Genomic DNA, 23,635 nt, shown 5'->3' with positions numbered 1-23,635 from the left:
GAGTGTTCCAGTGGTGCAGGCTCTGCGAGCAGTGGCGGCTGCTTAGATAGGGCGGGTGGGCGCCACCCCCCCCCACCCATGGCCCCCTCGATGCAGGGAGTGACACACACAAGTGTGCAGAGAGCAGTTCTGCAATCTGCATCATTTTTTAGCAGCGCTGCACTGTGCTACTTGACGGCAAAAAGAAAATATAAATATGCCACTCTCTGCTGTCTTCTCAAGGCTAGGTAGGCTGCACAGAGGGGCGCGTCCCATTTTACGCTGCTTTTTTACTGTAAAATGCGTGGAGCTCGTAGCTCCACACACTTTACGTAACCCCCATTGCATTGTAGAGGCTGACGGGGCGCTACTGGGGTGGCCCCGCCAGGATAAATCTGTGCGCAAATAGCGCACCTGAGGAGCTGATGTGACCTGCTGCTGTAATTTCGGCATAGCAACAATTAATCTACTGCAATGTCATTGGCTGTTTGCCAGCCAATGACATTCAGTGTGGCTATCTGGGCACAGACCTGTGACGCCAGAAATCCTGTTTGTTCCACCTTCTCACTTCGTCCGAATGTTGCTGCCCAGAACACTGTTCTCTCAAGAGGGTCCAGTTGAATGCACATGGCCTACCTCCGATTAGGGTACGTTAATTACGTGTGATTTGAGAGTTGCTTGCCTGCCCTTCTTTTCCCAGGACAGTGCTCCCAGTCCAGGCCGGTCCTGGAGCACTGCCCCAGGGAATGTCGGGCGTAGTAGTGGTTCTCTGTGTCGATGGTCTGTCTAGGCCAGGTTAGGTACTGTGCTGACCAGCAGGACACATGTGGTTGCCGTTGCACAGTTATGTTTTTTTTACACTACCTGTGAAATGTTGTATATCACTGCACAAGGTGTTTTTTGCTGTCGGATTGATTGTAAAGCTGTTGCAAGTTTTGCATCCTTGATCCCCTAGTCCTATGGTACCTAGTGATGTTGCCTACTATTCGGCTTGGCATAATTAACATGTGAGAGGGACCATTTTGAGCAATTGTTCACTTCTCTAAATATGCCCGTGAATACCATGAAGCAGAGGGGAAGCCACGGCACGCCATAAATGCATACCATTGCTGGCTTAGTAAACCTGCAATCCATTGAAACAAGTCGGTATTCAGCATTGCTGAATACCGACTCATTTTGCCATTTCCGTTAGTGGGGGACCCTTTTTTTTGGAATGCAAATTCATTCTAACCCCCATTTTCCGCCTGCAATGTAGACGTTTGTTCCATGAACGTGGGTGCCGGCCCTTCCTGGCCCCATAACAGACCCTTAACAAAACAAAAAGTGATATTCTGCACTCATCCCCATACTGGCAGAGTAGATTTCTGATTTGAATTCCGGGCTGCTGCGGCCAATTCATGATTGCTTAACCCTAAACACTCTGCTCTCACAGGTGAGAGACTGGACAGGGCTCTTGCTGTAGTGCCTTGGGCATGAGTGCTGCCTTCTGTCTTCAACTTCCTAAATGTGTGGGCGTTAAGCCCTTCCTAGCCAGTTGTGTCTCGGCACTGGCCCAAGAGACAGCAAGATGTGATTTCTGCGATTAAATAGCTCAGTGGGTTAAGTTCCTATTCATTGCGATACTTTTGGGTAATCGTAGAACAGTTATTGACAGCGCTTTGAAACGCTAGAACTATAGCAGCGTGTGCTTCATGGAGTAATTATGTAAATATTTTGCACGTTTTCTCACTGTATCAAGAAACGGATGAGGTGACAGCCCCTTGCAGAAAATGATTTCCCTCTGCAACAAGAGTAAATATAAAGTAAATATGTGTATGCACTCTGACCAAATACTACACAGTGGTCTCACAATCAGAGTGCCGAGGCTGGTGCAGAAAGTGATGTACTGTGACCCTGCCTGGGAGTCCAGTCCCTGGTCTGTAAAGGAGAAGGAACAGGTACACAGGAGCAAACGCTATTAAGGGAAGATTCTAGAGGGGCAGGCGGGGTGGAGGGCCGGGGGTGTTTGTGACATAATTGGATGCAGGCCACTGGACTCAGCACAGCTGGCTTATAAGGGAAGCACAGGGTGAAAGGAGAGCAGTTTGCTAGGACTCCATGGGTAGTGTTTGCAGTAGATGCACACTAGTGTGGTAGGCTCAAGCGGTCCCTGCAAGCATGGAGGGTTGTTTGCAAAGGTCGAGTTTTACCATCACTACAGACACTGCAGAAGCTTACCCCTGGCACTGCCGAGCCCACCTGTCAGACAGGACGCTCCAGAGGTTGACTGTGGGCAAGGTGACCGAGGGATAGAAGGATGGGGGGGCACTGTCCGTACAGAGTGGTAGGTCCAAGTGACAGTGGCTTGAGACTGCAAGGGGGTTGAGGTTAGCCTGAAATGCATTCCCTTGGACACGCGCAATCTGCGGCTTCCCAATTGCCCAGTGTGTGAATGTTGGACATCTATTGGGAGGGGGTGGCCAGGCAATGAGTGCTTTAATGCGTTGAGACAGTAACTGTAGCAACGGGTACTCGAAAAGGACAAATGCTTGACAGTCTTAACATCCAAAAGACTGGCACGCTAATAGAATAGTACAATGAGCAGGATGAGCAAGAGTAGGATTGGTTGGAGAGCTAGCTCCCAGCTGAGGGCCCTGCCCTGCCACTCCCTCCATGCACTGCAGAGAAGGTGGAAGCCTGGTGACCCCGCGCAGTGTTTCCTCTTCACTAAGTGGCAGAACAACGAAGAGACAGTGCCTAGAGGCAGCCTTCTCTGCACCAAGGGACAGCAGGAGGCAGAGACCCCCTGTGTGTGTGAGTGTAGGGGTAGCGATTAAACGCACAGATAAGAACAATTATCTTTTAGTTAAGTCGAAGAGAAAACAGAAGTGGAAATCTGCGGAAAAGTGAAATATAAAACTGCCTGGGCAGATCATGTCGAGAAAGGTGTGTGTGTGTGTGTGGAGGGGGCGAGCAAGTGAGGTACAAAGAGGCGATAGAGAGGAGAAAGAAAGTGTATAAAGGCAGAGAGCAAGGAAGCAGAGAAGAAAGGAATGAGGGAGAGTGGAATAAAAGGGAAGGGGGAAGTGCGAAGAAGGAGGAAAGAATTAAGGACAGAAGTGAGGAAAGAAAGGACGAGAGGACATCAAGGAGAGAGGGGGTGACAACGTGTTTCTTCATAGTGCTTAACCCTCCCCGTTTTAAATACCAGAGTCTTTTCCAGCCAATCGAATTAAGTTCCTTCCATACTTCTATTAAGGATGAAAGGCAGCGCAGCAGCAAGTGGAATTGGCATGGATAGGTCTGCAAGGGAGAGCATTGTCCAAATAAATTAAATCATAATACTTGCACACGTAAGAATAATGTACCACCATTAGTATGCAAAACCTAATGCTTTTTATGTCATTTCTGTGGGTTTGGACAGTAAATTGCACATTTTGGAAGCCATTTTTCAAACTTTTTCTCACGGTGGGAGAAACCCCACAGACCCCCCTTAGTGTGGGTTGTGCTCGCTCACTCCGAAATTCGCACCAAGCAATGTACGCCCCACCACCTTTCAAAGTCACCAGCCGCCACTGTCTGCGAGTATTTAAGCCCCTCCTCTCTGTGGAGCTGCGCTTCGCGTCCTCTTGCTTTGAGCGGACGCTTACCTCAGCTCGTTCCTGACAGGAATTTCTTGCCCTTAGTTTTCCCTTTAGTCATTGAAAATTCCTGTGCCAGTGACACTCTCAGTTCACATTTTTCGTAGATTCCTAGTTCCAGCTTGAGTTCCCGTCAGTTCACAGTTTCCGAGTGTCCAGTGAGGAGGAGAGTTTATTCTGTGAGGAATTAACAGGAGAAGATGTCCGTGTTGTTTCAACCTCAACGCAAGTACAGTTTCTTGTGAAGCGTTATTTTGGCATTTAGTTTTCTCTTCAGCCTTTGTAGTTTAGTACGCGGGCTTTTTTAGTCGCGCGCGTCACTAGGAATTTTACTGAGGCTGTGGCATTGCACATTAATTGTTTGTTCCGTTGTTGGCCAGTCCAGTCACAGCAGCTCATTTGTTTTAAATGGTTTACTCACACAGAAATAGGAATATACAGTATATTTAGTGTCCCTTCTTGCTGGTTCCCCGTGTTCCTCTGGTGTTATGTGAGGAAAGAAATTTGCTTAGTGCATTGCCTGATAGTGGTGTCTTGTTACAATCGTGTGTATGTGCAACTCACTCTCGTACCAGACATTACATAAATAGTGGAGGAGTAAATGGTTTCAGTGAAATTCCCTTCAGATTAGGAGTGACTATCTCCTCATTGTCTAGGCACTTAGCGTCTCTTAGTCATTGAATCTTTTCTAGCATACAACTTATCTCCTGAGGCATTAGAACTCCTTTAGCCCCTTCAATTCGAGTTAGTTCTTTTCCCGCTCTCATTCAGATCCCATCTTCAGAATTTGCGCCCCTGCACAGATGCAGGACGGATAGCCCATCATAACACAAAAGAGGTGAGCAGGGCGAACTCAGTGGGAAGCAGGGTTGGTTGGTGAGGAGCTAATTCACAGTTAACTTAGATTCCACTTTTGACTGGTTGTTTAATTCCACAGATTCTCAGCTCATAGAACATTAAACAGGGAAGTAGTAAGAGAACCACGCACCCCGAGAAGAGTAGTTGAGGTGTTCCCGCGGAGCCCAAGGTAAGCGTTACACACATGCGTGTTCCTAATATATTTCTCTAATCAGTCATTATATATAGTCTGCAGTAGCACACATAAATTGCAGTGTTACAGTGATATATTTGTGAAAACAAATTAATGTAAAATAAATCATAGGTGAAATCATTTAACACAGAAAGAACTGATGCATACACAATACAATGGTTGGCATGTTTAAAATAAGAAGGACATAGAAGTGACAATAACTAAATCATAATTACATACAACAGACAACCTATTCAAGCATTAATAACAACTTGGAATGAAACAACTACAAGGTATGTCTTACATTTATGAGGATTTTTTTCAACCACTTATGTTGTATTAAGGAGGGTATGTGCTCCTCCACCTCTAATTGAGACCTTCAGAAGGACAGAATACTAATTAAAGGACAGAACAATTGAAAAACATCTTCTGAAGGTCCTGATTAGAGTGCATGCATGTTGGGAGGTATCGAGGAAGAGAGGGAGAGCAGGCAGGTGGGCGATAGAACCAGGACCTGGCACAAGGAGGTAGTAAGAAGCCTAGAAACCCGGTTCACCCAGCCTCTCTAGAACTGGCCCTTTCACCCTTTTAAAAAAAAATATTTAGTTGATTAATCAACCTTTCAATTTGTATACAACATTTTCTTAAAAATAACCAAATACATTTTTGAAAAATGAGTACACAATGTCAAATGAGAATTGCAAAATATAACATTTCTAACATATATAATACAGAGTCCCCACAGAACAGGTTTAAAACAATTCTGCATATGAGATATATCAATTTATAAACCTAAAATCAGGAACCACATGCAATCATAAAAGGAAAAGAAATTCCCAGTTTGAGTTCTAACCGTCATACATTATTTCACTTAATTTAAAGTAGCTGAGTCATTAGCTGTACAGTTACAGATATTTCTTTCTCCAAATTCAATGCATTCAAACAATTGATTACTGCCAGCTTTATAGAGGTCTGTTCACAATGAAATACCAGGTTCAACATCAAATCTATAGTTAGGTGATGATAGGGACTAAATAAATGAAAGAAGTATTTTTTCGTAAATCAATTAGCTTGTTACATTCCGCCAGAAAAGGTTTTAAGGTCTCGACACAACTCTGACCCTCACAGAATCTACAATACATATCATCTTTGTTATGAAGTCGGTGCTTAATCAGTACTTCTTTTGTATGCCACAAGTTCATACGAAATCTTAAAAATTCAGCTCTTGCCTTTACACTCAGGGATTTTAGCAAATATGATTCAAAGACATTCATTTTTTTACATAAAAAATTATGATTTTTTTAAACAATTGTAGCTTCATACAAACTTCACTATTCTTTATCCAGTTCCACTGATATAGTTTGATTTTAGCTCTGTCAGGGTTGGACTTTAAGATGGTATCGGAGATGTCCTCATCTTCCATAAATTGTCGAACCTTCGTTAGCTACAACTGTATTTTCTTGTGTGGTGCATCCATAATATATTTTACAATAACATGCATAACTGTGTTACCATTTGTTGTTAATAGACATTTCCTATACAATGACACAATTTTCCATCTGTAACTAGTACTCAGGGATATTATACCCAATTTGTGTCTTATGCTAGAGATAGGTTGAGTTTGGGGTAGATGTAATATATTCCTCCAGTAGTAACCCTCTAGCCTGTCCCAAAAAAGATCATGCCGCCATGCTCTTGACTCTGCTCCATATAATAGAGTGGAGATTACTTTCTGTTTATAAACATTTAAAGCAGGCATCATCGTAAACTTTCCATATCTGGCCATAATTATTCCACCTTAAGATGTGGCTGTCTTGAGTTTCCTTTTTATATCTTCATAATAGGGTTCAGCCGATGGATGATTATTTGAATTCAACCCTAGATATTTATACCCGTTGACCACTTCCAATTGATTGTCTTGGAGAAACCAATTTGGATGAATTGTCCCCTTAGCTCGAGAGTTATAATTTATCATAACGTTACATTTCTCCTTGTTAACCAACAGAAAATTACTCTTAACATAACCACTCGGTTGATTCAGCAGTACCTGCAATCCCCTGGCCGTCTTCGCCAATAACACTAAGTTATCAGCGTAGAGCAACCAGGGGATGCAGTTTCTACTCAATCTCGGAGGATCATTTGTAATACCTGTAAAGGACAGTTTACAGGTATTACAGGCGCACATCGTGGAAGTACATTTTAAGTACTGTTAACTGTGGCCGTATACTACCAGAGCTCCCTTGGAAGCTGACTCCCTGTGTACCCACGCATTCAAACACGGAGGCATCAGGAAGTCTTTTTCGGATGCACAAGTGCCTGGCCTCTCCTACAGGAAGTGAAGGTGACTGTTTGCCTGCTTGGAGTTTAATCACACACAAGGATTTACGAGGCTTGTGCCACGTTATGCACGTTGCACGGGTCACGTTGTGCTAGTGTCTTTGTTGTGCTTGACGAGCTTGCGTGTAACAACTAACGTTGCAAATATTATAATACGCAAATCGCTAATTATGTTAATCTCCCTCCCTCTTTGAAGGTGTGTCCTGGAACGGTGAACTGCCCCTTGGTGTGGTGACGCCCCCCTGGCTGAAACAAATTACGCGCACATCGTGGAAGTACATTTGAAGTACTGTTAACTGTTCACGGTGCGCGGGGCGCTGGGTGCACAAAAGGGCCAAAAACGTTGTCTAACATACGTGGCCTCCGTACAATACCTCTGGAGCGTTTTGGTATCCTATCACTTGTGTAAGAAACTAAAAAAAAACCTTTTTTTTTTTACTCTATTCCTTGGGTCGGTTCCTATCTCCAGCCCATCGGATATAGGGCTGTTTTGTTCAATCAATCTGCTATTTTGCACTGAGGTGAGCTTATGAATATCTAATGTACTGTTTGATTATATAACTCCACTTCTTGAATTATGTCGCTGCCAAAACAGTGACACAATCAAAGTAGGCGGCAATCGAAGTGGGTTCCAAGTGGTTTTGGGCTGTTGGGCGGTGAGGCGGGGAGCACGGGCCCCTTGGCTGATTCTCAATTGAGAAATTTCTTGGTCTGGGTGGTGTTTCTGTGGGACTTTGCGCTTGCCCCTCACAGAGCGTAGCACGCTAGGCCTGAATGGTTTCTTGCTCACGTAGTGGTCACCCTTTAAAATTGTCTCCTTGCAAACCTGCAAACGCCAAAAAACCCTGAAAAAACAAACAAATGTCACTATCAAAGGAAGTCGTGAGGAGTGATGCTCCTATGCCGAGTGAAGGCACCGGCCTGATGGCGCACTGGGGTCCCGTAACTGACCAGGACCTAATAAAGCATGAGGTGGCATTTTCTTATGCACGTGCCCAAGCACTCGCAGATGCAACAAATGGGTGTCCTTCCCTTGGCGCTGATCCTGCACTAAGTAAGATCTCACCCAAACCATCCCGCAAAAGCTTCCTCAGCATGCGTATGGATATCATACCTCCTGGCCCCGGGCATTCTATTGAGGACACTCCCTCCTCACCCGCTGACAATTCCATACTAGCCCCAGTCGTACTCGCAGCACTCGAAAAACGTGTGCGGCTCTCAGTTGGACCTTCCACTCCAGTCATTTACCCTAGTTGCAAGAGAGCGGATGTGCATATTCATTGCAAAGATGTGGTACACATGGAGGATATAAATATCTCTCCAGCACCTCCTTTGCATGAATCTAAACCCTCCAACTTTCCTGTTTCTAGTTCTTGGCCTTCCTCCCCAACCCGAGCACCAAGTGGTACTACAAAATTTGAAATAGACCCATTGTATTCGCCTGCTAAAAAGCTGTCAAATCACCCGTTGGGTTTTGACATCTTAGAACCCACTGAGGACATGCAATCCCTTGAAGCATCCTACCCCGTACTAACGAGAATACTGAATCTATTGGATCGTGGCCATGAGTACACGCATTATGAATTGAGGGACTGCAAATCAGCGTTGACAGAAATCCTATTAAAAATTAATAAATTGGAGGGTTTCATATTTGTGGACAGTCTTAGATGAGCACCAGAGGAGCAGAAACAGTTGAAAATGGACGCACCTCAAAATATCTCTGTGACTACGCAAACAGATGAACCAGCTGCCCCCCTGAATGAATCTAAAATCACGAATGTTCCCTGTGTTACTTACGCATTCCTGCAATCATTTGCGCAAACTGTGATTGCTCCAAGACCTGACACCTCCTGCCACATTCTCACGCATGCCCAACTATGTATGGAAGTTGCTTGACATGCTGAGAAGTTGGAACAGGTGCTATTTTTCTTACAACATGGCCCTGGGGAAGAGAAATCGGGGGATTCTTTTGGCTCTTTTGGTATTCCACCCGGACAGCCCTTCAGCACTAATCAAACTATTTGGGAACAATGACCAAATTGATTCTGTTCCTGATAGCATTTCACCTGCAATTGCTGAAAGTCCCCCCCGCCCCCTCCCAGGTAGAGCGTTCCTTTATTTCAAGGAGGGAGAAAATACTTTTTTTCCGCGCCTTGAAAAGGAAAGCAGATCGTAAAAACGTGACCCAAATTTCTAAAGAGGAACCTGTTGTCCAAGTAAAAGCTAACGAAAAAACTAAAAAAAAAAAATGGCAAAGAGCAATGTACCTCCACCAGCAACTGATCCAGAAATAGAGAAAATCACTGGAAATGGCATGGATCCTAGGGAAACTCTTTCTAATAAGAACTACAAAAAATTCCCACTTCAGAAGGCGCAGGCCCTTACTGATGAGAAAGCGCACTCATCTTCTCAGACCCAACTAACTGCTTTTTTCAAATCTGTTGACAATAAAATCACTCAAATAGGAAAGGTACTAGAGATAGCATCCACCAAAAGTGAGAAGGAGCTGGACACGGAGCCAGCCTGTAGGGCTATCTTAGTAAACGATGACCGTCACCAGCCTCACCATCCAGGGAATCAGATCGAGTCTAGCAAAAAGCTTCCACTCATGCAAGACTTAAAGGGAGTGGACGAAAAGCAGCGGGACTCATCTCTGGTACATTCTGGGGAGGTCTTTGAAACGAAAGGGGAATTGCCCAAACAGTCCACTACGATTATAGGATGGGAAATCATCTCGGACAAGAATGGCATAAAGCGACTCAATCGATCTGCACTGTTGCAGGCTTTTGGTCGTATTACTGGTCTGCGCACTCTCCACACGACAGATATTGAGTGGATTACCCTGCCGCCTATTCAGAACCATCGCATGGTGTGCAAGGTGCAATCGGCCATCATTACCAACCTCCTCTTGCAATATACGGAAGAGTTGTGTTCTATCGGCCTGATGCCGTACCCCTTCGATTCTATTGATGATGCCATCTCATTTAATGAAACTCCTTTAGTGCATACTCCCGAACATCTGCCAAATTTAGCCTCTGGTGTTGCACAGAGTGGGGTAAATGCAGAAGTCATTGCCCAATTAGTAGGCTTATCCAATACTAGCAAGGACTGGTCATGGTTAGCCGCCCTACACAACACTCTAAACCCTGCTGTGAATAATACTCCCCACTAACCAGACATTTTCCTTATCCATTCTGTCTTGGAACTCGTGTGGTTTTAACAATTTAAAGCAGTGGTTTAGTAATGCACACGTAGGTATGGAATGTGACATTATGTTATGCCAGGAAACTATGTGCGACCACGAAATATTGTTCCCTGGATACACTGTTATACAAACAAAAGCGAAATGAGGCACATGTGATAGGCCGTACGGTGGACTAGCAATATGCTGAAACACCAACCTAAATGCACTTGTGTTAGATGTCTATAATGCAATTGCAATGTTGGCCGTACTGATCTTGCTTAAGGGTAAACAGTCAACTCCATTTCTTATTGTATGTTTATATCACAATCCTGTAACTCTCAACCTAACATTTGCCTTTCAAGAGTTGGATAACCTATTTGACGAAGTTTTATCAGTGCATCCTACCTGTGATATCATATTATTAGGGTATTTCAATGCATATTGTATGAAAATAAATTCTAATCCCGTGAATTGTGGGGCTACTCAGCAAGCGGGACACAGAGGTCGTTTGTGGAAAGAGTACTTGGAATCCTGGGAACTAGACATTCTCCCTTTTGAAACTAGCGATGGGTGTTTTACTTGGAGGAGAGGTGGCAGTTCCACTTGTATTGACTATTTTGCCATAGCTCGGGGCTTGCAGTCGCTCTCAAATAACATGATAATCTTTGATCCTGGCTATAGTGACCATTACATGATTCATTTGAACCTGCAGTTAGATGTGGCATTATTAGTCAAGGACCATCACAAAGGGCTGCTAGAAGGGGATCGACCTGGATTATCAATTCGATGGGCAACCAGACTTTGTGATAAGGTAAATGATATGATCTTTGCACGCCTCATATTCTATTACAGCTCGCACCATCATAGAATATCCCCAAATCTAGAACTTGATGGTTTATCCAGAAAAATAACTGGGGTAATAAACTCGCTGAAATCAAATAGTCAGCACCCGCCCGTAGGTTACACCACTCCAAATTCCAACTTTATCCTTGAAGCCAAAAGATCTAAGAATGCGGCTCTTCGTGAAATTCGTAGAACTTCTCCCACGTGGGGGGTTTTACTGTTGGAAAAAAAAAGGGTCTTGAACATCTATCGAAACAAATGCAGAGATCATAAGCACTTCATTCTCAATCAGGTAAATCAGAAAATGTTTGGTACTCTCTGCCACAGGGATAGACGATCCACATGGGCCTTGCTCAGGGTGGGAACTACTGCACTCCCCACTGACCAGTCTTCCATGATCTCTGCACAGGTCTGGAAGACCTTCTTTGAAAATATATTTGCCCTCCCCGCAGCCTTTGTAAAAATCGAGTATAAATGGACCAGCCTAGCCGTTGCATCTTTCCCATTATGGGAAATGTCTAGTATAGAGACCACGGTTATCAGATTAAAATACTCGAAAGCAGCGGGCCCTGATGAAATTCCACCTTGTGTACTCAAACGGAATCCAGCTATGTGGGCTCAGATATTTAAGAAACATTTTGATAATATTCTAGTAAACGCCGACACCCCCCCTTCTTGGCTCAATTCCATCATTGTGCCGATATACAAAAAGGGAGTAAGGTCTGAGCCAGGTAATTTTCGACCGATTGCGCTAATTGATACTGCTGCAAAAGTTTTTGCTAGCCTGCTTTTGGGTGAATTACAAGCGGTCATTGGGCAGTTTAGGATTTTATCCAGATATCAAATTGGATTCTGGGCAAGGATGGGTACTCCCCTTAATGCAACAATTATTGTGCACTTACTAGCGAAAACCAAAAAACGGGATTCTGGTCCACTTTACATGGCTTCAATAGACCTTACTTCTGCCTTTGACTGTGTCATACGTGCACTACTTTGGAAAAAAATGACCACCATGAATATACCCGAGTATATAATACAGTTGATATCTAAGCTTCACACAAATACCACCTACTTGGTAAGAGTAAACAAAGAAGGTGCAACAACGTATCCGATAAAGATCGATGTTGGTGTAAAGCAAGGATGCAACCTAGCGGCCACGCCATTTAATCTCTACTTATGTGGTATTAATGACATTTGGAACAAAGAGATTTCTTATCCGGCAAGGCTTGGCCATTTAAAAATACAATGGCTAGCCTTTGCCGATGATATAATAATCTTCGATCGTACGCCCAAAGGCCTGCAAATTAAATTAGACTTGTTTGCCTCCTATTGTCAGACCCACAACTTAAAATGCAATGTGGAAAAATCTCACATTGTTGTATTTAGGAATTTTAATAGGAAAAACATCACCCGCAAGTGGAGAATTGGAAACTATCCTATAATCATAGTGCCTGCCATCCGCTATCTTGGTTACACAATATCTGATTCCAATTCCTTGGTAATGTGGAAGGAGATATTACAAAAGAAAGCGACTCCCCTTTCCACCCAAATGCGGATGGTTTACGTAAAGTTCTGCAAATTCTCACTGTTGCCATTACTACAATTCTACATCTTGAAAGTGGAATCTGTGCTCCTGTTTGCATTGGATATGTGCCTTCTGAATATTAACAGCTATCTTGACCAACTAAAAGGGCGCATATGGAAGGGAGCATTGCGGTTGGCCCAATCCACTCCTAATGTAATAATAAGGCAGGAACTTGGTCTAACTGCTTTGTCCGCACGTCGGAACTGGCGCCTAGTCTCTAACTTTGCCAGAATGCTACATCATCCAGATAATTGTCTGTACGAAGATCTAGGACAACTAATGGTCGCCTCTGAACGATCATCCATCACGATCTACTACTTACAAATGGTCCAACTATTGGACGAAATTGCACTTGAACCAGCAGATTTAGAATGTAGACCAAATCATGTGAAATTGCGTATTATTGAGCATGACTGGTGCAAAACATTAAACCGAATAGCTGAACTTAAAGGATACAAGGAAGCAGCCCCTTTCTGCTCTCCAAGACGTCCACACAAACCATATGTAATCCAGTTTCCCTGTAATAAAGCCAGAGAAATGTATTTTCGTTTCAAATTGAACCAATCCCTGACTTTAGAAAGAATTGGTAGCTAGAGCCCTCATCTGAAAGCAGATGGGGAGTTGGGTTGTAGGTTCTGTAATGATGGCTCTATTATGGAAACGCTGAAACATCTAGTTATATTTTGTCCACATTTTGAGACTACACGTATTTTAACAATTACAACAGAGTGTGTACTCTCTGAGGCAACCAGGGAATGGCTTTGGTTAACCTGTATGTGGGGGACTGGAAAGAGTTTCATATTGTCTTTGTGTAGACTCTTAACAATCATTAATTATGAACTTGAAAATATGTTCCAAAAGATGAAAGGGGCTGAGTAGCTGCTGTTGTAACTAACATTCCTTTTCTATTGCCAGCAAATGTATGCCTGCCTGCTGTTATAGCTGTTAGATGACAGGGATTGGCAAGTGTTGTTTCCTTCTGACATGTGCTCAAAAAGAGGTTCGGCTATGCCCATGCTATCCGGCAGCTGTTCTAAAAAAAATTGAAAAATTACATTTAAGTCTAAACTGAAGTACCAAAATAGTGTTTTATACCACCTTTATTTCCTAAAAATATGCACATACGAAGATGGCAAAACATCGCCATATGGTGAACAGCAAATGAATGAATTTGGAATTGTTTACTATATAATTTATATTAAATTGTATATAGCAGGTAAAGGTATAGCTATGTAGGAAGAAAAACTGTTTTTCAGAAAATTTTAATTGTATAATATGAAGAAACGATTAATGTATAAAAGTTGTAAAAGTTTGTTGATCGAACAAAAAAACAACGGTTTGAATAAAAAAAAAAAAGACAGTTTCCTATCTGATATAAAGAAATTAAATATGGCCGAAGCAAGGATGCACCCCAGCTTTACTCCCTGATAAGTTAATATTGGGGCTGTCAGATTCCCATCTAAGGACAAACTAAGTTGAATGGAGGTATCAGTATGAAGTTGCTTGATCCAATATGACAATGGCAATGGACATGAAGCTCTCTGTAATTGATCCCAAAATAACTCCCTCGAAACAGAATCAAAGGCGGCCTTGAAGTCAATAATGGCCACATATAAGGCTTGATTCCTTTCTTTTTCCTGAAGTTTAACTGCATGAAGAGTCATTAAGTTCACACTTGTACCCAATCTGGTGACAAATCCTGTTTGAAAAGGGCGGGCAGATTTAGACAAATGTACCCATACTGTAACTTCTTTAAGAATTATCCAGGCAACTAACTTTCCTGGCTCATCTGAGAGGGTCACGATAAGTTCCTGGCATTTGTCGTGTCGGTCACCCATTTTATATAGGGGTAATATAATTAATTTTTGCCATGTTGACAGAGGTTTGCCCATGTATGTTACTTGTTTAAAAATTACAAACAAAATGGAGGTCTATGCTTCAGGATGTAATTTCATCATTTGATTAGATAAGCTATCCGGGCCAAGGGCCTGGGATGTGCTTAACTTATTCATATGATGTAGGATGTCTTGTATATCAAATTTGATGTTTACTTGACTATGAATTACCTCAACATTTTTTTTTTAAAGAGGGCAAGTTCATATTGGCATATAGGATTCATAGTATTTGACCCATGCCTCCTCCGGGACTGCATTGATTTGAATTTCCATCTGATTCACACCCTGGGCCTGATTTAACTAACCCCAGATAAGTGCAGAATTTTTCAATGACAAGGCACACAACATATTTTCCGAGTCCTGTTGGTAAAGTTTGGCTCTTCTTGGTTTGACCCAATTTTTATATTTATTTTTCAGCCATCTCAAATTCTGCTGTACCAGGGGATTGCTCTGTTTCAGTTCATGTCGTCTGTTTGCTCTATATTGTGCCCTTTTTGTTGTTAATTCTGCATCATAAGTATGCAGATGTGTTATTATTTTTTAGGTTCCCTTGTATCTCGTTCTTGTTGATTTTTTTCTTAACAAAATGACATATAGACCACTTGAAGGTGTCAGCTCCTTGTTCATAGACTTCATTAGGTCACTTAAACGAGTTTCTAAATCCGCCAGAACCAGCGGAGACCATCTAAATCGATTCTTATCATTAGATGCTTTTAAATTTGTGACATTAGACCTATTTATACTTTTGGAGTTTTCACCCCCACACCACGTCAGTTCTAATAAATTGTGGTTGCTAAGTGTTTGGGGTTGCACCTGAAAAGTTTCAATTTTTGCGAACATATTTTTGCTCACATATATATAATCCAATAATTCTGTTTGTCTACCTCTCTGCCAGGTGCACCTCGGTGGAATATCGCCCCTGATGGACCCACTTACCATCAATAGTTCCTTTTCGTTCATAAGGGCAATCCACCGAAGTGTCGCCTGTGGAAGCGGACTCCTCTGTATTTCAAGACATTTAATATTCAAGTCGCCTGCTACCACCACATATTGAACTTCCAGATCAATGTTTAATATTTGCAGAGTGGATTCAAAGTCTTGCAAAAATGTATTATCCAAGATTTCTGTGTGATTCGAGTATGTATTAACTAATGCTAACACCCCTCTCCGAGTTATAATCTTAACCAACTGAATGAACATATTTGGAGACCACCAGGGACTTGGTTGGAAGTTTGCAGCCACTCTGACAACCACCTCAGACCTGCCATAGGGCTACCCCTTACCAGTAGTCTTGCTGGTATTAGCGATAGGTGATGACCCTCCCACACCAGGGTCGTCAGCAGCCAAACTTCCTGTAAGGCCAAGATATCATACTCATTCAACGGATTTGCAAATCTTGAAGGTTAGATGATTGTGGCCCCTCGTACTCCAAGATGCAAGGGAGCACATGGGTGCTTTACCTTCCTCTAATTGTTACATACAACTGGCTTGCTTAGCACTTCTGACATTTTGAAAGCATGTGAGCTTAAGGTTTGGGAATCTCTCTTGTTCGTTGCTGTGGCCTTCATTTCATCCCAACCATTGGGGCTGATTATTTGTTTGAGTTTTCATTTGTTTACAAGTTTGTTTCACCCTTTCTCCGCTTTCCCTCATGCTACCCTGATGCTTCCCTGCACCTTCTCAATGTTCCGCCACATGCTTTTTCCTCCTCTCGTGCCAGGCTCACCCCTGGGCTCAAGGATAATGTGGTTCTCTCTCACTCCTCCACTCATCTTTAATTGCCTTTGTGTTCTTCACCACATCTTCCAGAAGTAAACTCCACCTCCTCTTGGCGCCAACGTCTAATTTTCCCTTCTTGTGATTGCTCATCCTTCCATCCCAGGCTCACTCTTGTTGGGCTGCAGAATCCAGTCTTCCTCCTTCTCTCCTCTCTGTTACCCTCCTTCCTCTTCCTCGTAATACATTCCTGCTCAATCACCAATTGTTGCCCAACAGCTCCTTCTCAGGCACCTATTAACTATTCACCCCTACTCCTCAGGTCTCTCTGAATAGAGTACCTGATCTTCTCCACTCTTGACCAACGTCTCCCACTTATGTTCTACCTTACCTGCTCCTTCTATACACTTTCCTCAACCACCTCCTCCTTCTCCACTTTACTATCATCTGTCGCCACCTTCTCCACTCTTCTCTCACCGTCCTCATACTTCTACACTCTTCTCTCAACCTTTTTCTCCTTCTCAACCTTCCATCTCCTAATCTCCAGGTCTCTCACTCTTTGCTCTCTTCTCCAGCTTCCACTGAACTTGCTCCTTCTCCAAATGCCCACACTCTGACCCAACTTCCTCCTTTTATACTCCTGATAGGTTGGTAAAGATTTACCTAAGGGTGGTATCTGTTTCACCTGCAGGGATGCTGGTTAGGGGACTTTGTTTTGTTGACTGGGGCTATGGCGTTATTTCCCATGCATGTGGCTCCACTGACTTTAAGCCTCGTAAACACAGACTGAGGCTTTATATGTGGGGCCTGCTGTCTTGGATTCTGCATTTCCCAACACTGTCATGCAGAGTGGTTCTCATTAACCCCCTTTGCAGCAGCATCTCCCTCTTTTCTCCCAGCACATGGTTCAGGGCGCCATGACTGCTTCTGAGACTCCAGTACTGTGATTATGTAAGTGAGTGCTTGCTCTCGCTTGTGGTTCTATCGGAAAGGGCTATATACACAGACCATTCTGATCAAGTAATTTTTGTATGTGCTGGGTAAGAGGCATTTCTAATGTTTTCTGGACGCTGGGTTGCAATGGACACTTTGTGTATGGGATGCCCCCAAGTACCTCAAAGGGACAGAGACACAGGATGCCCCAATGTGGCCCATCCGTGCCTCTGAATGAAGGAATGGCGGCGTTGGCCAGGAAATACTCCCCATGCCAATCCAGGGACCAGCATCACAGCTTAAGTAGTGGCCCCCTGGCCCCTCGGCCATTCCCACCCTTGCCTCATGAGGGAGGCCGATCGACTTCGTCACATGATATAGCAAACACTTCAGTTGCTCAAAGGCCTCCTGTTTCTAGCTAGTTCATTGTAGGAGGTTAGGCTGCAAAGCCTTCATTTTCTCTTCCAGTGACCCAGAAATGCCTAGCATCTGGGGATGAACCTCGTTAGTACCCGGCCAGTCCTAGGAAGGCCTGCAATTCCTTTTTGTTGGTCAGCAAGGGTATCTTCTGCAATGCTTAGACTTTCCTTTGCTGGGGTTTCACAAGTCCAGTTCACACTTGAAGCCTAGAGGTTTGACAAAGGGCTGGAAGAGATATAACTTCGCTGGATGGGCCCTTCGTACCATCTTTGAGCAGGTACAAATGTTTCATGTGCCCGCTCCAGGTAGGGCTACGGATTACAATGTCATCCAGGTTGGCTCTGGCATGCATCTTGTGGCACCGTAAGACTTAATCCATAAGTCTCTGAAAGGCGACTGGCATGCCATGCAGCCTAACATTTAACACTGTAAGTAAGAAAAGTCTCTCTTGTGTATTAAGGATATTCTTTCCTTGTTTTAGGTATCCAGAGGGATTTTCCAATACCCTTTGGCCTGGCCCTGGTTGCAGATGTAAGGGGTGGGTGCTGACTCTCAATCATCTTATCAATTTGTGGCATAACTGAAAGTCAATGCAAAAAGGTTGACTTTTGTCTAGTTTTCCCACAAGTATGCTGGGAGAGATCTTGTGATTTAGGAGGGTTCACTGACTTGTAATTCCAGCATCTTTTGGATATCTTCCTTGCTAATCCGTCATCATGCCCAAAGCAGTACCAATTTATCTGGTGGTGTGTGAATATGCTGAAATAAATCTTTTACTTTCCCCACTTTCTCCGAAAATATATCCTGGAAATGATTAAGGAAATTCAGAAGGTCTCGAGTTTAGTAGAGTCAAATGCCTTCTGGAATTATCAACTGGCGCTTTAGCAGTTTAGTTTTTCTGTACTATCACAGCTAGCAGTGGCCTATATGGTTGGGTTGTCTGGGTCCTTACACTCCTGCAACCAGTTTTTGTGGTGATCCTAGGAGGATTTTCTGATGGTCAGTTTATTACACCCTATAATGTATATCACTCACAACCTCCTTGTCAAGATAGTATCCATACCTTTGGGCATGCAAGTTATTTTCTGAAGTCTGGATTAGGAACAGGTATTGGTCTCCTAGCAATAAACAGAGTAATAAGGCCTGCCAAGCATACATCTGCTTTTCCTTATCCTGATCCTAGCGCATGTGGTGATTGTCAAGATCTCAGGCAACCGTCTTTTTCTCTCTGATCTTTTGGACAAACTGATGAAAGTTCAAAGTTGGGTCATCTTGGTTCTCCCAGCTTTCTTTCAGTTTATCTGGGACATCCTGGTGCTCCTTCCTTTAGACTAGCTAAAATTGAGAGAATCTGGCAGAAGTTTCCAGTATTGTTTGCACAGCAAACAATGCCCAAGGGAACACAGCATCCCAATCCTTGCTATCTTTTTCCATCCAATTTCCTCTGGTGGTTCTTCAAGGTTTGATTGAATGACGCGTTTTAACTAAGCCATCCATTTGAAGGCAGTAGACTGAAGTTTGAGGAGTCTGAATATGCAGTTGAATCTTAACTTCCTCTGTAATCCGACACATGAATGTGGATCCTTGGTTGGTTGAGATTTCTTTTGGGAAACTCACCTGTGAAAAGAAAGGCACCTGGTATTTGAGGATATGCTGCGTCATTCTTTGAGGGAAAGTCTTCCGGGTACTGGGTGGCATAATTAACTATAGATAGACTGGTTTGGTTGCCTACCTTGGAAGAGCCAAAAGACCCATAATGTCTATCCAAACCCTAGTAAAAGGGCCTGGGGAGGGGTTCAACGCATGATGCTGGAGGTAAATCCTCAGCTTTAAGGCCAAAAATCTGCAGATTTAATATAGCTGAATTAGTTTGCAGTAAATCTGCTTAAATATCCATGGGAACTAACACCGCCATACCACCATGTAGAATTCCATGGTTAGGCCACGGAACTGAATGGCAGTAACGGTATCTGATTTTGGTGGCAATTCGGTAGATTTACTGCCGAATTATCACCAAACTTGAAATTAGGCTCTTTGGCCCTCATTACAAGTTTGGTGATATTTTGGTGGTAAATCTGATGGAATACCACCAAATGGATTTACCGTTACCACCACTTGCTCCTGCAGATTTACTGCAGGATTACAAGTGTGGGGATGAATTACTGCCAGATTTAATTTTTATGATTTCTAGCAGTAAGGTGGAGGATTTACCTCCGGCGGAAAAGCCTCCATCTTTCCACCAAAGTTATAGTACGGCAGTGTGGTAATGCAGCAGTAATTTACCGCTCACTGCATTACCACTGTTTTTCCCGCACCACTGTGCTCGTAATTAGGCCCTTTGTCCTGTATTTTGACAATCACTGAGAGACTGTATATGGAGAATCAAGACTATACTTTTCTTTTCCTTCATAATATCATTCTCCCTTCCCCTGGAACCTTTTCCCCTTTTTATGAACAAACGACTTTGATAAGCAAAGGCATGAGGCACGTGCAGCCAAGAGATCTTAAAAGTGGGGTTTCCACTGAAGGAAGCTGATTTTTAGTTTCTTATTAATAGACCTCATTTTGATTTATTCCCACATTTTCTGTGCCCGAAGAAACATAATCTCCTTTTAAACCTTTAGTAAATTCCTTACTACGACAACCTCTCTTTTCTTGTGTACCCCACAGGTCCTATTCTGTGGCGCACTACATGAGTAAAAGCTGGCAGTCCTTGGTTAGTCTGGATATGGAAGTTTGTTCTGGTCGGATGCTCTGACCACCTTACTCAGCAGAGGTCTTTATGGGTACGGATCGAACCTGGTGAACAATTCTTGAGAGTAGGTGCTGGAGGAGAGTGCTGGAACTACCTAGGTGTACACCAATGCCTGTAAACAGTGTGATGGAGGAAAGGTCGTTTAGGCCCCCTCCCCTCCATACCCGTCCCCGCACGCACACTATGCTCATCCCACGGCTGCCCATGCGCCTCTGGCCAAGGGTGACGTACAGCCTCGGGATGACACATACAGGTGCAACATCTGTAAGAAGTCTGATTACTGACTCCATTTTTTATGAGTACCGGCTCCATTTTGTAACTACCCTAGCAGGCCTCACAGAAACACCAGCCTGCAGGCCTGCACCTCTCCCCTGGGGCCGCGCACAGTCAGCCTGTTACTCCCCCACCGCCTTCCATCTGGTGTCTCTGTGACTGTCCTGTTCCCATGAAAAGCTGGGCGCGAGAGGTTACAAGCAAAAATTCTATTTCTCGGCTTCCTGCCAGCATCACTGCCCTGTAAATGACCGGGCCAAGGCCTGGTCTTGGAAAAAACCCATCCATCTCCAGAAACCTGCTGCGCACCCACAGACCCTACTCAAAGGATATACTACTCACACAACCTCTACCCTCACCCCTTATTTGATGTAACAGATGCCTGCCCCACAACTGCGTGCCACTCAGATTCAGCCCTACCACTAATCCTGCGTCTGACCATATATCCTTCATTGTACTAAATCCATGATAAAATAGCCTTCATGAGGTCTAAATAAGCGTGTGATAAATATGTTAGCTGATTGATTGTAGTAGATAAGAGATTTGGGCCCCAGCACCCTTGCCCCACAGTCCAGGCCAATTGCTGTTAACATAACGTGCACAGAGATATGATGTTAGAAGAACCATGTGACAGAATGTAAATCTCGTGGCCCCAAAGGCAATAACAACAAAAATTATATCTCATTATGAAATGAACATGACCAGGGCTGGGTAACATAATGCATGTAAAAGTACAACTTTGATTTAACCAACCTCTTCTTAGGGCATATGCAGAGATGGCATTTGTAAAACGCACTCGAGATTCATTATGTGTATCTTCAAACTTATTGTCTTGCCCAAGCCTCCCCTCCCTGCTTCAACGCCACACATGGCGCGCACAAGGCCCCCACCTTTTCTCTCTCCTCATGACTATGCTGCTAGAGGCCCATTTCTCACGGATGTCTCGGTGCAACAAATGTATCCTTTCATCCCTCCAGTGGGTTCACAATGAGCACTCGCCCCGTTGCCCTATGACAGAGAACACCCCACATCTCTTACCTGACCAGTGACCAACGTATACAATACAACATGTGAAACATATTTCTCGTCTCCCCAACTGTCGAAATACAATGTATTGTCATTTATTTTATGCTTTGAAATAGTGTGTAGATTAGAGAGTTAGCATCAATCACCCCATCCAGAACCACATGACCTTCACCTCGCACACTCCTGCCCAAGCCAGCGCCAGCTGAGGGATATAGTGACCCAGTATATGTGTCAAAGCCCATGTCACCCCCTGCACCTTTACCACCAGCCCCAGCACCGCCCCCATATGATCTCCGAGGAGCAGGTGCGCAGGTGAGTACCCCAGCTATAGATATAAAGCAGTTCACTCAAGACCTAGATTCAAGATTAACAATGGCCCAAACAGAATTGTCATGATTAAGATGAATATGTGAACAAAGTTGCTCGCCCACACCCAGAGCAGAACAGACTCAAATGCCCCAAATACCTGATAGGTCAACGGAGGAGGGTTGGAAAAAGGGAGAAATACTGTTCCGAATTAATGACACCCCCACAAGAATAATAGAAATAGACCAAGTGGCCAGTGAGACGGGTGCGGAAGGTGGAGACACAGCATCAGACAGGGAGGAAGAATACTGGTGCGACACAGAAGAGCAAGAAGAAGAGGAAAGGAGACTGGGGAGTGCAACAGGTGGAGGACCAGCAGGAATAGAACAGTCCCCCTTGGGGAGAGTGATGGAAGAGGAGTGGCGTGGAAGGTTAAGGAATAGAACAGGAAGGATGGCAGTGTTAGGGAAAAAGGGAGCAAAGCTAAGTACAGGGAGGATAAGGAGCAAATTACAACTACCCCTGATACACAGAAGGGCAGAAAGGCCTAATTACATCCCTTGGGCCCAAATGGATGAAGCAAATTTGCTAAAGACGTTACCCCCTCTCTTGGGAGGAACAAGTAAGTGGATATATTCATTCGAGAAAAACACAGCAGGAGTCCCCCTAGCAATCAGTAATGTCAAAAGTCTGTTGGTGTCTGTGGTAGGTGACCAAGCTAACATGGTGTAGGCAAAGGGGGGATTCCCTGGAATAACACTAGGTTGTGACCGCCATGATGGGGCATCATTCAACACAGTAAGAGCAAGAGTATGGGATGCACTGAGAGAGACTTTTTTCCGGATACACCAGATTTACAGTCAGTGATGCAATGCACAATGGGGGAGGAGGAAGTTGCGAGGGCTTACATTCTTCGGGTGCAGGAGATGTGGAGAGCAGAGATAGGCACGGCTTGGGATCAATCCACCTCCATGTTTTATTTTATAATTAAAATAGGGCTCCCGAAGGAAGTGCAGAAGGCTCTTGATAAAATAGCTGGGATAGAAGCCAAGGGCTGGCCAGAGATACAGAGCATTATAGTGCACCATTGTAAAAGGATCAAAGAAAGAGAAAAGGAGATGGCCCAAAGGAGACTGGCAGATGAGGCTAAATTAATACAGACACAACTAGTGAAGGTCACAGCAGCAGTAGCCGCCCTCCCCACAGAGAGAGAAAGGGAGGAGGAGGAAGGGCCAATAGCTATACAGACAAGGATGGCAGCGAACTGGCCAGGAAATTCACAGGAGCAATGGGCTGGTGAGGAGCAATATGGCGGGCCACAATGGCAGGGAAGGAGTGCCCAAGGAGGAAGAGGTGGGTATAGAGGGTACAGAGGGGGTGGGTATGGGTACGGAGGACCGGGCCCCAGGGGAGGAGGACGAGGGTCATGTTGGAATTGCGGGAGGTGGGGTCATTTTTCGAGAGAATGTCGGAGTCGTACCATGGGCCCTTATCAAAATGAACAACAGTATGGCCACCCCCACCCAGGCAGCCCGTATGGATTACCTATGGGTGGTTCGAGAAGAGACGAGCAACCCGATCAATGGCACACAGACGAACAAAGGGCACACCCACAAAACACACAATCCCGGGAACACATGCCCACGGAAATCCTTTTGTTACTAGAGCAACCAGCACCTTTCAGAGGAGCTGCAGTGGTAGGAGGCAATGTGTGAAAACGCCAGATACTCAGC

Source organism: Ambystoma mexicanum, chromosome 9 (assembly GCF_040938575.1).
Source record: "Ambystoma mexicanum isolate Mex_15411 chromosome 9, UKY_AmexF1_1, whole genome shotgun sequence".
NCBI lineage: Eukaryota > Metazoa > Chordata > Amphibia > Caudata > Ambystomatidae > Ambystoma > Ambystoma mexicanum.
This window is presented reverse-complemented; position numbering follows the sequence as displayed.